Below are 12,485 nucleotides of genomic sequence, written 5' to 3'. Positions count from 1 at the left end.
TTGTGATGTGGACCCCTTTGGCAGTTTGATGAAGCCTACAGAACCCTTCTCAGAATAATGTTTTGAAATGTATAAAATAAAATAGATAGGATTACAAAGGGCACTATATCAAAATATAGTTATCAAAAAAAAAAAAACAAGTAAATGGGTCCCAGATCATCTCCAAGTTTCCTTTTAAGGATGAACTCTAAGGTCCTGCGATTCCATTCATTCATGATGATACCATGGCTTCTTGTGATGGGTAGAAAATTTTGGTTTATGCCAGGTAGTCTTACAGGATCATAGACAATGCTGAAAGGTAACTTGGAGTCCACCAAGTCTAACTCCTCATTTCATAAGTGAGGAAATTGAGACCAAAAGAGGTGAAATTACTTGTCTAGGCTCATACAACTAGTGAATGTCTGAGGCAACATTTGAACTCGGGTCTTCCTGGTTCCAAGTCCAGCACTCTTATCTATTATGTCACACAGCTGCCTCTCATGGCTTATGCCAACCTACCTGCTGTAGCTGTGCAAAGAGCCAGTGTGCCCATGCTGTGTGCATACCTTTGCTACCCATTCTAGGTCTTCATGGGAGTATCCATCACCAAGGAAATAGGCCCCCTACTTGTGATGGGATGAAAAGGAACATGAACTTGATGCTTTTGAGGTGTGTATTTGATTAGTTTTAAAGGATGGAGTTTAATTTATTGAAGTTCATATAAAATGCAATAAAACAGAGTTTGTGGTGCAGGGGAAAATGCTGAATTTATTATTGGGGGATCCAGGGTCAACTACTGTCTCTATTTATTATTTATTACTTGTATGACAAAGGAAATCATTTAACTCCTCTGGGCCTCAGTTTTTTTTTATCTGTTAAATGAAGAGATTGGACCAGTGGTCTCTGAGGTGCCTTTAAATCTTTGGTTCTATGTTTGTGTTTTGGTAAGAAAGCTATAGAAATAAAATTTCTACTATAGAAAGAGTACTGAATTTGGAATTAGAAGACCTTGGTTCAAATTCCTACCCTGCTACTTAAACCAATTGTGACCTTGGGCAAGTCAAATTCTGTGGGCCACAGTTTCCTCATCATTAAAATGAGGTTTTGAACTAGATGCTCTCTAAAGTTCTCTATTGATCACCTCATAAGACTGCAGACACTTGGTTTAAATTACCAACTGGGTCAATGTACTGCATAATTACATGTGTAATTAATTTTTGCTTATCAAAGCTGAATTCTCTTCTAGTAACACAATTACTGTGCTTGGGCTCAGGCAGGCTGGGGGGTTGGGGACTCATGTGAGATGATACATCATAAATACTGGAGACTCGTTAATCCCTTCCCAGTTTTATAAAATATTAGAGCTATAGAAAGAAATTTAAAAGTAATATGGACACAGAATTACAGAATTTTAGAACTGGAAAGTTGGAAAGGACCTCTGTTGCTATGTAGTCCAACTAATAAGAAAGCGCTATTGTACGTGGAAGGAATCCAGTCTTTGCTTGAAGACCTCCAGGGAGAGGGAACTTGCGACCTTTCAAGGCAGCCCATTCCACTTTTGGACAGCTCTAATTGTTAGGAAGTTTGTCCTGCTATCCAACCTAAATTTGCCTCTATGCAGTTTCCTTTCATTGATCCCAATTCTGACCTCTGGGGCCCAACAGAAGAAATTTAATCCCATCTGTACATAATTGAGAACAGCTATCATGTTCCAGCCTCTCATTTCCCAAGTCTTTTCTTCAAACTAAACATCTCTAGTTCTCTCAATAAATACCCATAGGCTCATCACCATTCTGCATCTCCTCTTCTGGATGTCCCCTAGTTTGTCAACATTTTTAAACTGTGACAGTACTGGGCACAATATTCTAAAGGTGGTCTGACAGAGAAGAGCATGGTTGTCACTTTCTTATTCCTGGAAGCTATGCCTCTCTTATAGCTCCAAATCAACAGTTCCAAATCAAATGAGCTATTTCCGGCTGCCACACCCTACTTTATTGTTGTTGTTTAGTCATTCAGTCATGTCCAATTCTTCATGACACCATGGACCACAGCATTATAGGTCCTTCTGTCCTCCACTATCTTCCTAAGTCTATCCAAGCTCATGTTTGTTGCTTCCATAAAACTATCTATCCATCTCATCCTCTGCTGTCCCTTTCTCTTTTTGCCTTCAATCTTTCACAACATCAGGGTCTTTTCCAATGAGTTCTGTCTTCTCCATATGTGGTTAACACATTTAAGCTTCAGCTTCAGTTTTTGTCCTTCCAATGAACAGTCTGAATTGATTTAAGTATTGACTGATTTGATCTTCTTGCTGTACAAGGGACTCTCAAAGGTCTTCTCCAGTACAATGATCTGAAGGTATTAATTCTGTGGCACTCAGCTTTCCTCACAGTCCAGCTCTCACAGCCATACATAACTACTGAAAAAAAATAGCTTTGACTATACAGACCTTTGAGAGCAAAGTGATGTCTCTGATTTTTAGTACATTTAGCCAGTATTGTCATGATTGGTTGGTTATTGTCCTTCATTCTTGAAGCGGATCAAAATGATATCACTATGCTAGAGTCAAGTTACAGTGTGTCCAACTGTGGCTGATCAGACCACTACAAGCTTGGAATGTTCTGCCACAGGTCAGGCACAAATATTTCATGTGAACATTTGGGGTGGATTCTCTAAATTAGTACATCTTGTGTTTCTTTTGAGCTATTTCAATTATGCTTTGCTCATACATCTCGCCTTCTCTGATGTCATCATGCCACACTGAGTGGTCCTGTGCCAGTGTCTCCCATGTCACACAATCAATTCCAGTGTTCTTAAGAGAGACTTTGAGAATGTTCTTGTGTCACTTCTTCTGACCACCATGTGAATGCTTGCCCTGTGTGAGTTCTACATATAATAGACTTTTTGATGAGTGTATGTTTTGTATTTGAACAATGTGGCCAACCCATTGGAGTTGTGCTCTCTGAAGTAGAGTTTGAATGCTTGGCAGTTTAGTTCAAGAATGGATCTCAGCATCTGGTATCATATCCTTCCAGGTGATCTTCAGAATCTTCCTAAGACAATTCAAATGGAAGTGATTCAGTATTGCCATAATTTTCTTTCCAAGGAGCAAGCATCTTTTAATTTTATGATTTCAGTCATCATCTGCAGTGATCTTTGAGCCCAAGATTATAAAATCTGATACTGCTTCCATTTCTTTCCCCTCTATTTGCCAGGAAGTGATGGGAACAGTTGCCATGATGTTAGTTTTTTTGATGTTAAGCTTCAAGCCAGATTTTATACTCTTCTCTTTCAACCTTATCGGGAAGCTTCTTAATTCTTCTTCACTTTTTGCCATCAGAGTGGTATCATCTGCATAGCAGAGATTGTTGACATTTCTCCCAGTAACCTTAATTCTGGCATTTGACTTGTCCAGACTGGATTTTGCACAATGTACATTGCATATAAATTAAATGAGGTGATAAAATATACCCTTGTCGTTTATCTTTTCTGATCTTAAACCAATCAATTGTTCCATGTTCAGTCTTAACAATTACTTCTTGACCCATATATGGGTTTCTCAGGAGACACAAATAAGGTGATCTGATACTCCCATCTCTTTGAGAGCCTGACACGTTTTGTCATGCTCCACACAATGACTTTAGTGCAGCCAGTGAAGCAGAGGTAGATTTTTTTTTCCTGGAATTCCCTTGCTTTCTCCATAATCCAGCAAATGTTTGCAATTTGGTCTCTAGTTCCTTTACCTCTTCAAAAACCAGTCTGCTCTTTTGTGTTAATTCTTAGTTCATATATGGTGGACATGTAGCTTGTAGAATCATAAGTGTAATCTTGCTGGTATGTGAAATAGTGTGATTGTTTGGTAATTGGAACATTACTTGGAATTGCCCTTCTTTTGGATTGGGATATTAACCGATCTTTTCCAATCCATTGGCCACTAAGTTTTCCAAATTTGCTGGGGGTACAGTACTTTAAAAGCATCATCTTTTAGGATTTTAAATACCTCAGTTGAAATTCTTTCACCTTCCCTAGCCTCATTGTTACCAGTGCTTCCTGAGCCCCATTTGACTTCATTCTCTAGGATGTCTAGCTTTAGATCACCAACCACACCATTGTGGTTATTGGTAATGTTAACATATTTCTTGTGTAGTTCTTTTGCGCATTCTTGCCACCTTTTCTTAATCTCTTCTACTTCTGTTAAGTCCTTAACATTCTGTCTTTTATCATGCCCATTTTTGTATGAAACATTCCTTCATTATCTCAAAGATTTTTTTGGGGTTAGGCAAGGGGGTTAAGTGACTTGCCCTGGGTCAGACAGCTAACAAGTGTTATGGGTCTGAGGCCGGATTTGAACTCAAGTCTTCCTGAATCCAGGGCCTGTGCTCTATCCACTGCATCACCTAGCTGCCTCTCAAAGGTTTTTGAAGAGATAGCTTGCCTTTCCCATTCTATTGTTTTCCTTTATTTCTTTGCATTGCTCATTTATGAAAACCTTCATATCTCTGCTTGCTATTTTTTGGAATTTTGCACTCTGTTGGGTAGATCGTTGCCTTTCTCCTGTACTTTTTGCTTTCCTTTTTTTCCCTCAGCCATTTGTAAAGCCTCATCAGACAGCCGTTTTGCTTTCTTACTCTTCTTTTTCTTTGGGATGTTTTGTTGTTGTTGTTGTTGTTGCTGCCTTTTGTACAATGAATCTCTGTCCATAGTTTTTTCAGGCACTCTATCTATGAGATCTAATCCCTTAAATCTATTCATCACTTCCACTTCATATTCACAAGGGATGTTATTTAGGTCATACCTTTATTGTCTAATGGTTTTGCCTACTTTTCTGAATTTAAGTCTCACTTTTCCAATAAAAAGTAATAATCTGAGCTATAGTCAGCTCCAGGTCTTCTTTTAACTAATTGTATACAGCTTCTACATCTTTGATTGCAAAGCATATAATCAGTCCAATTTCTATATTGACCACCTGGTGAAGCCCATGTGTAGAGTCATCTTTTGGGTTTGGGTGTTTACTATGACCAGCAAGTTATCTTGACAAAACTCTGTCAGTCTCTGCCCTGCTTTATTTTGTACTCCAAGGCCCACCTTGCCTGTTGTTCTAATTATCTTTTTAATTCCACCTTTACCATTCCAATTCCCTATGATGAATATGACATATTTTTTTGATGTTATTTCTAGAAGATGTTGTTGGTCTTCATAGAACCGAGCAACATTAGCATTTTCTGCATCAATAGTTGGATCATTGATTTGTATTACTGTGAAGTTGAATGGTTTGCATTTGATTTGAATAGATATCATTCTGTCATTTTTGAGATTATATACCAGCACTGCTTTTCTCACCCTTTTATTGACTATAATGGCTACTCTATTTCTTCTAAGGGATTCTTGCCCACAGTAGCATATGTAATGATCACTTGAATTAAATTCACTGATTCCCATCCATTTAAGTTCACAGCCACCCAATATGTTAATGTTTAATCTTTCCATCTCTTGTTTGAACACTGATCCAGCTTAGCTTTATAGCATCAGACTTTCCTATTCTCACCAGACACACTCACAGCTTCCTTTCAGTTTTGGTCCGGCAGCTTCATTAGCTCTGGAGCTGCTTGTGGTTGTCCTCTGCTCTTCCCCAGTAGTGTGTTAGACACCTTCCAACTAGATCATCTTCTAGTATCAAAACTTTTATCATTTTAATGTTGTACCTGGGGTTTTCTTGGCAAAGATACTGGAGTGGTTTGCCATTTCCTTCTCCAGGGGATTGCCTTTTGTCAGAACTCTCCGCTATGTTACGCACCAGCTCTGCTTTCTGGAAGCTTCATGGAGGCATTGGTTGAAGACCATTAGTCCACGGGTTGAACACAATCTGTGTCCACCCAAGGCTCTTGAGTCACCACAGAACTGTGCTGAGCCTGACTATGCTGGACAACACGGGTCCCAGAAATAATGGGCCTGCCAGAGGTTCTGGCAATTGGGGGAAGAAGTGCTTACCAGGACCAGGACAAACTGGCCCAGATCTGCTTCAGCAGCATCTCTGCCTTCAAAGTGGTTATGGATGCTATTAGAACCAGGCCTTGGACCACAAGGAATGGACAAAATGATTCAAGATGGAAAAGGTGATGTGACCATTAACAATGATGGTGCTGCAATTTTGAAACAAATGCAGGTCTTGCATTCAGCAGCCAGGATGATGGTGGCACTCTCCAAAGCACAAGATATTGAAGCTGGTGATGGTACTACATCTGTTGTTATCATTGCTGGATTTCTTTTGGATTCCTGTACCAGACTTCTTCAAAAGGGGATTCACCTAACCATCATTTCAGAATCATTCCAAAAACCTTTGGATAGAGGTATTAAAATCTTAACTAAAATGGCACAGCCAGTAGAACTGAGTGACAGAGAACCATTGCTAAATAGTGTGACCACTTCACTAAACTCAAAGGTTGTATCTCAGTACTCAAGCCTGTTTTTCCAATAAGTATAGATGCCATGATGAAGATGATTGACCTGACAACAGCTACTAATGTGGATCTTTGAGACATTAAAATAATTAAGAATCTCTCGGAGACAATTGATGACTGTGAAGTGGTGGAAAGATTGGTCGTAATTCAGAAGATGGAAAATACTGCTATAACCAGAGTTGAGAAAGCTAAGATTTGTCTTATTCAGTTTTGTTTATCTGCTCCTGAAACAGGTATGGCTAATCAAATTGTAGTTTTTGACTATGCACAAATGGACAGAGTATTGCAAGAAGAGAGAGCTTATATTCTCAATTTAGTGAAGCAAATTAAGAAATCTGGGTGCAATGGGCTTTTCATACAGAACCTATTCTAGGGGATGCTCTTAGTGATCTTGCATTATACTTCCTAAACAAAATGAAGATTATGGTGGTTAAGGATGTTGAAAGAGAAGACATTGAACTTATTTCTAAGATGACTGGAACCAAACCAGTTGCCCATATTGACCAGTTCACTCCTGAAATGCTTGGCTGTGCTGAGCTAGCAGAGGAGGTCAACTTAAATGGTTCTAGCAAACTGCTCAAAATTACAGGTTGTGCAAGACCTGGAAAGATAGTTATTGTTATTGTTCATGTATCTAACAAATTGGTGATTGAAGAAGCAGAGAATTCAATTCATGATGCTTTATGTGTCATTCGCTGTTTAGTAAAAAAAAAAAAGAGAACACTGATTGCAGGAGGTGGTGCTTCAGAGATAGAGCTGGCCTTGTGTTTAATTGAATATTCATGAACTTTGAGTGGGATGGAGTCATACTGTGTCCATGCTTTTGCAGATGCTATGGAAGTCATTCTATCTACTCTAGCTGAAAATTCAGGCCTTAATCCCATTTCTACTGTAACAGAATTAAGAAATCGGCATGCACAGGGAGAGACCACTGCAGGAATTAATGTTTGAAAGGGTGGAATTTCCAACATTTTTGGGGAGCTAGTAGTTCAGCCTTTGTTAATGTTAGTCAGTGCTCTGACCCTAGCTACTGAAACAGTCCAAAGCATTCTCAAGATTGATGATGTGATGAATACTTGGTAATCTTGTTAATATACTGCATCTGTCTGGTACAGACATATATTGTGCAGCTGTGGTGGAAGAGTATTGCCCTGTGGAATACTTACTTATTTGGAAGACTTTGTTTTCTGAGTTCTTATACCTGGGATTCCAGTTGTTATCCATTTGAAAACTGTCAATACAATCTAATAAAGAAGTGAATATTTTTTTTAAAAGAACTCTCCACTATGACCTGTCCATCTTGGATAACCCTGCACGGCATTGCTCATAGTTTCATTCAGCTACACAAGCCCCTTTGCCATGACAAGGAAGTGATCCAGGAGGGGCCACACTATGGCTAACCCCAATTGAGTTTCCAGTCTACTGAAACCTCCAGGTCATTTTTAGGGAAAAAAAATAACTATGCTTCCTTTTTGTCTGCTGAGGAGAAAACTGAGTCACAGAGAAGCAAAACTTCTTTTTCTCAAATCATTCAGCCAGGTATTGTCAGCGTCCAGACTAGAACCTAAGTGCCTTGACTTCTGGGCTTCTTTCCACTACACTTCTCTATTTACCCCTAGAGTATCTATGTGGTGTGATGAGCTAAGGGATTGGAAAACGAATCTTGTCCTGTAGACCAAAAGGGATTAATAGTCTCATTAGTATGTCTGCATGAGTTGAGATTTCTAGGGGGATATAGGAACCTCTTGTACAGTCACCATAACAATCATCATTTTGAAACAGATGTAAGAAAATTTGAATCGACAACCAATGACATCAAGTAAGTAAATAAATCAGAGTTTTCTTCTTTAGGAACAAAAGACTATGCATCCTGACTCTCGATATTGGAGAGCCTTCTCTTGCCATCCTCCCCTTTCTTTCCCCAATATCGGTGAAATAACGTGAACAAATATTCACTGCCATCCACTTGGGTGTTTAGGGCCTTTTGGCTCCCTCTGTTCCAGATCTCTGAATGAAGGTATAATGCAGATTATGCATATCTCAGTTTTAACCTGAGTACAGAGGCCCTCAGCAGATTTGGAGAAGGGAAGATGAGCTTGATGATCAAAGTTCCAGCCCAGAGACTATTGTCTTTCTGATCAAATGGGACATGACTTTACAGAACAGTGTTCCTGAAAATAATCTGATTTGGTCTCTTGAACAGTGGAATTTTTCTTCTTCACCCTGTTAATCTCTGCTCTTATCCCCAGAAGGCAGGAGGACTTCATGAAAACATCTATCTCTGCCACTGCCCCAGCCTAACTCCCCAAGTTCTTTTACCAGTTTTCTGTGATTGCTCTACTAGACTTTGGGCAACAGGAAGAAAGTAAAGCTTCCTGGGTTGCTTTCTGACTTCTTATCTCTCTTTTAAGGCAGGTGAGACAAGAGAAAGGGGACTAGGATAAGTCCCTGTTATCTGAACTTCAGAGCTGGTTTGTGGGCAGGAACCAGATGTTGAGTGCCATTGTGCTAGGTGCTAGGGAAACAAAGACATAAATAAAAGCATCCCTGTCCTCAAGGAGGACAATTTTCTGCTGGTAAGAAGCAACAGATGCACAGAAAAGTATAGAAAAAGTACATAGAGAGTAAATATAAAGCAAGCACTGGAACAGGGACTAGTTTTTTGGGCATCAGCCTAGGCTTCATGTAGGAGGTGGCAGTTTAGTGCATTCTTGAGGCAATTGAAGGGTTCTACAAGGTAGAGATAAGGAGGGGAATATATTCCAAGCAGGGCTGGCAACCTGGGCATACTGGGAATGGAATGGCATGTATGGGAAACAGTAGGAAGGCAAGTTTGGCTGTGTGGTATTTATGAGTGGAAGTCAAATGAATTAAGTCTGGGAAGATTAGTTGAAGCTCAAGTTTATTTCCTTTTACCTATGTTATAGGAGAAAGAACTTGGACCCGGGAGGCCTAAGTTTTAATCCTGGCTTCAACACAGTAAGCAACTAAGCGGTGCAGTGGACAGAATACTGGCCTGGAGTCAGGAGGATCCGAGTTCAAATTTGACCTCAGACACTGACTAGCTGTGTGATTCTGGGCAAATCACTTAATCTCTATTTGCCTCAGTTTCCTCATGTGTAAAATGAGCTGCAGAAGGAAATGTCAAACCACTCCAGTATCTTTGCCAATAAAATCTCAAATAGGGTCTTGAAGAGTCAGACACAACTAAAAGATAACTGAAGTGAACAACACTTAGTACCTGTTTAATCTTAGGTCAGTCATTTCACTATTATGGGGCTTGGTTGTCTCACTTATGAAAAGTGAATAATAATACTTTGTCTGCCGGGAGGCATCTGGCTATACGAGATGACTTTTTTTGTGCTCCCTTGAATCTGTAAAATTCATTAAGTAGAAGACAATCAATCAGTTAAACTCTAGAACACATCTGAAATAATCTGTTCAGTTATGGGCTCCACACTTTAGAGAGGGCATCAGCAAATGGGACACACTGTCTTTCAGAAGTAGTGGGGCCTAGTGGAATGAAGATTAGGCCAGGAGTCAGAAAATCTGAGCTGTGGTCTGGGGTCTGCCACTTTCTTCTGGTGTGACTAGGGGCAAGTTGTTTAACAAGACCTCAGTTTGCTTCTTTGTCAAATAAAAATATTAATTCCTGCCCTGACTTCGTAACTCATAGAGGAGCTGTGAGAATCAAATAAGATAATAATGTGAAAGCATTTTGAAAGGGATATGCAAGTGTGAATTATTATCATTAGAATTTTAATATGCCCTTTACTGAGGGGTCTCTTTTCATAGGGCAGGCATGATGGTAGGTAGTTATATGTCTTTATGTAGCCTTTATGTAGCCTCAGAATTTAAAAAAATACAACTTACGTATTGCTTTATAATTACAAAATGCATTACATACATCATCTCATTTGATGCTCATGGCAGCCTTTTGAGTTAGTTAATAGAAGTGTTAATATACCTATTTTACATAAAAGAAAAATTAAGCCAGAGAAATTAAGCTAATTTTAAGGCCTGCTGTCTAGGACATGGTGGAACCAGGATCCAATATGGTGTTTTGACTCTCAAGTTCAATGCTCTTTCCATCACTATCATGTAGCCTTTTATGACATAGCCAATAATTGTCTCTGCAACCACACTATTTATGGCAGAGTTGGACCTAGTTCTATTTGTCATTTAGGTGCTGTTTCTAGATTCCAGCTGCTCGATATTTTCCTCAAATTAAATTCTGCTTTCTTTTTGCCAGAATAACTTGTTGATGGCTATCTATTCTCAGATCTTGATGTTTATAAGATACAATTTCAAGTTAGTTCCCAGATTTGTTATTTTTGTTACTACTACTAAAAATAATAGCCTCATTTCAATAGCATTTTGCAGTTTAAAAAGTACTTTCATCGAAAAACTCTACAAGGTTAGATGGTACAAGTGCTAACATCCTCCTTTTACAGATTAGGAAACTAAGGTTCAGGGTGCTGACATGTCTCTGGTCACACAGCTAGTAAATGTCAGAGCTTAGATTTGGGTTTAAGGCAAATGTCCTTTCTATCACATCTCTGCTTATTTCCATTTTATAAACTAAAGCCAGCCTTTTGTGAGACAACAATAACTAGCCAGATAATCAAGTCACCCAGATTGTGGGAAACAAAAAGAGATTGTAAATATAGAATGGGGTTACTCTTCTCTCTGGAGTCATAGGTACCTATGCCGAGAGAAGTTGCTGGGGCCAGTGGTTCTACTCTATCCTTCTACCTTTTAGAGATCACCCAAGCATAGTTTGTATAAACCAGCCCCACTGACCTGGAGGAGGACAGGAGATGGAAAGACATTGCAAAAGAGTGGAAGTACTCCAAATTCCAAAGGACTTAGTGGCAAGGACTGATATGAATATGAAGCAGCTTTCTACACAGGAATAAGGAGTAAATCTTGATGGAATGAACAAGTCCTTAACTGAAGTAGAAAAGAGAGACTGATTTGAATGGTCTAAGGTAATGGCATTCCCGCAACCAGCTAAAGAGACTTTTGTGTTCTCTCTGGGTGGGGTCAATGAACCACAGACGTGAGAGTTCCTCAAAGAGTGCCTGGACCAGTTTGTTTCAGAAAGGAGCTTCTGTTGCAAGGGTTACATAAAGTTGAAAATGTCAGGTCGCAGAGCAGGAAAACTCAAATGTGCTTTTCTTTGAGTTTCAAGTGTGGGACTGAAACCAGAAGACAGAATGTAATCAGGAAACCCTAATCAGTAACCTGAGCAGATGTCACACTCTCACAATAGCAAAGGAAGAGAATAGTAATGGAGTAAATGTATCTAATACCAGTGTGTATTCTATTCACAGGTAATCTCTGTATATGAAAAATGGTGATTCATCATCATTATCATCATCATCTGTTAAATGGGGAATAATAAAAGCACCTTCTTCATAGGGTTTTTGTGAGGATCACAATCACAACAACACAAAATAGAAGACAATATCAATAACACAACTTTTTATACACAATTTATAGTGCTATGTATGCACTATAGCTACTATTATTAATGATAATTTACTATTATTATGAAACTCAGAGTGCTGATTGGTTAAATCACTTTAGTGCTAAAAATAATGTAAAGTGAAAAGTGATATATATCACTTTTATATCACCATATAATATGAAAAGATTAACAGAGGCAGAGCCAAGATAGTAGAATTCAGGCAGCGATCCAACTGAGCTCTCCCAACATTCCCCTCCAGACAACTTTAAAATGACTCTTCAAATCAAATTTTGAATGAGCGAAGGCAACAAAAAGTCAGTGTGAGCCATTTTCCCAGTCTAAAATGACATAGGAGGTGGGCAGGAGAGACCTATGATGTGTGGTGAGAGATGGCCTGGGGTGTGGCAGGAACACTAGCTTTGGGCCTTGGAGATGGTTGAAACAGAAGCAGTAGCAGCTTCAGGAGTTCTTAGCTCGGAGATCGTAAGGGAGTGAGACAAATGGTCAGAAAAAGATTACAGGGGATCCTTTGTTGGCACTGGGGGCAGCTGGTGATGATTGGCAACTCAATTGTG

General features: G+C 39.3%; 1 protein-coding gene and 1 pseudogene across 2 annotated transcripts in view; both read left to right on the top strand.

Moving 5' to 3' along the window:
- Positions 1-12,485, top strand: part of GRIN2A (glutamate ionotropic receptor NMDA type subunit 2A) — a 474,506-nt gene that overhangs the window by 162,444 nt on the left and 299,577 nt on the right. The gene's annotated exons all lie outside the window — the stretch shown is intronic.
- On the top strand, positions 5,895-7,520 carry LOC110198346 (T-complex protein 1 subunit delta pseudogene; annotated as a pseudogene).

The sequence above is a fragment of the Phascolarctos cinereus genome, unplaced genomic scaffold, assembly GCF_003287225.1.
Source record: "Phascolarctos cinereus isolate Bilbo 61053 unplaced genomic scaffold, phaCin_HiC Scaffold_4;HRSCAF=312, whole genome shotgun sequence".
NCBI classification, from domain to species: domain Eukaryota; kingdom Metazoa; phylum Chordata; class Mammalia; order Diprotodontia; family Phascolarctidae; genus Phascolarctos; species Phascolarctos cinereus.
This window is presented reverse-complemented; position numbering and strand designations above follow the sequence as displayed.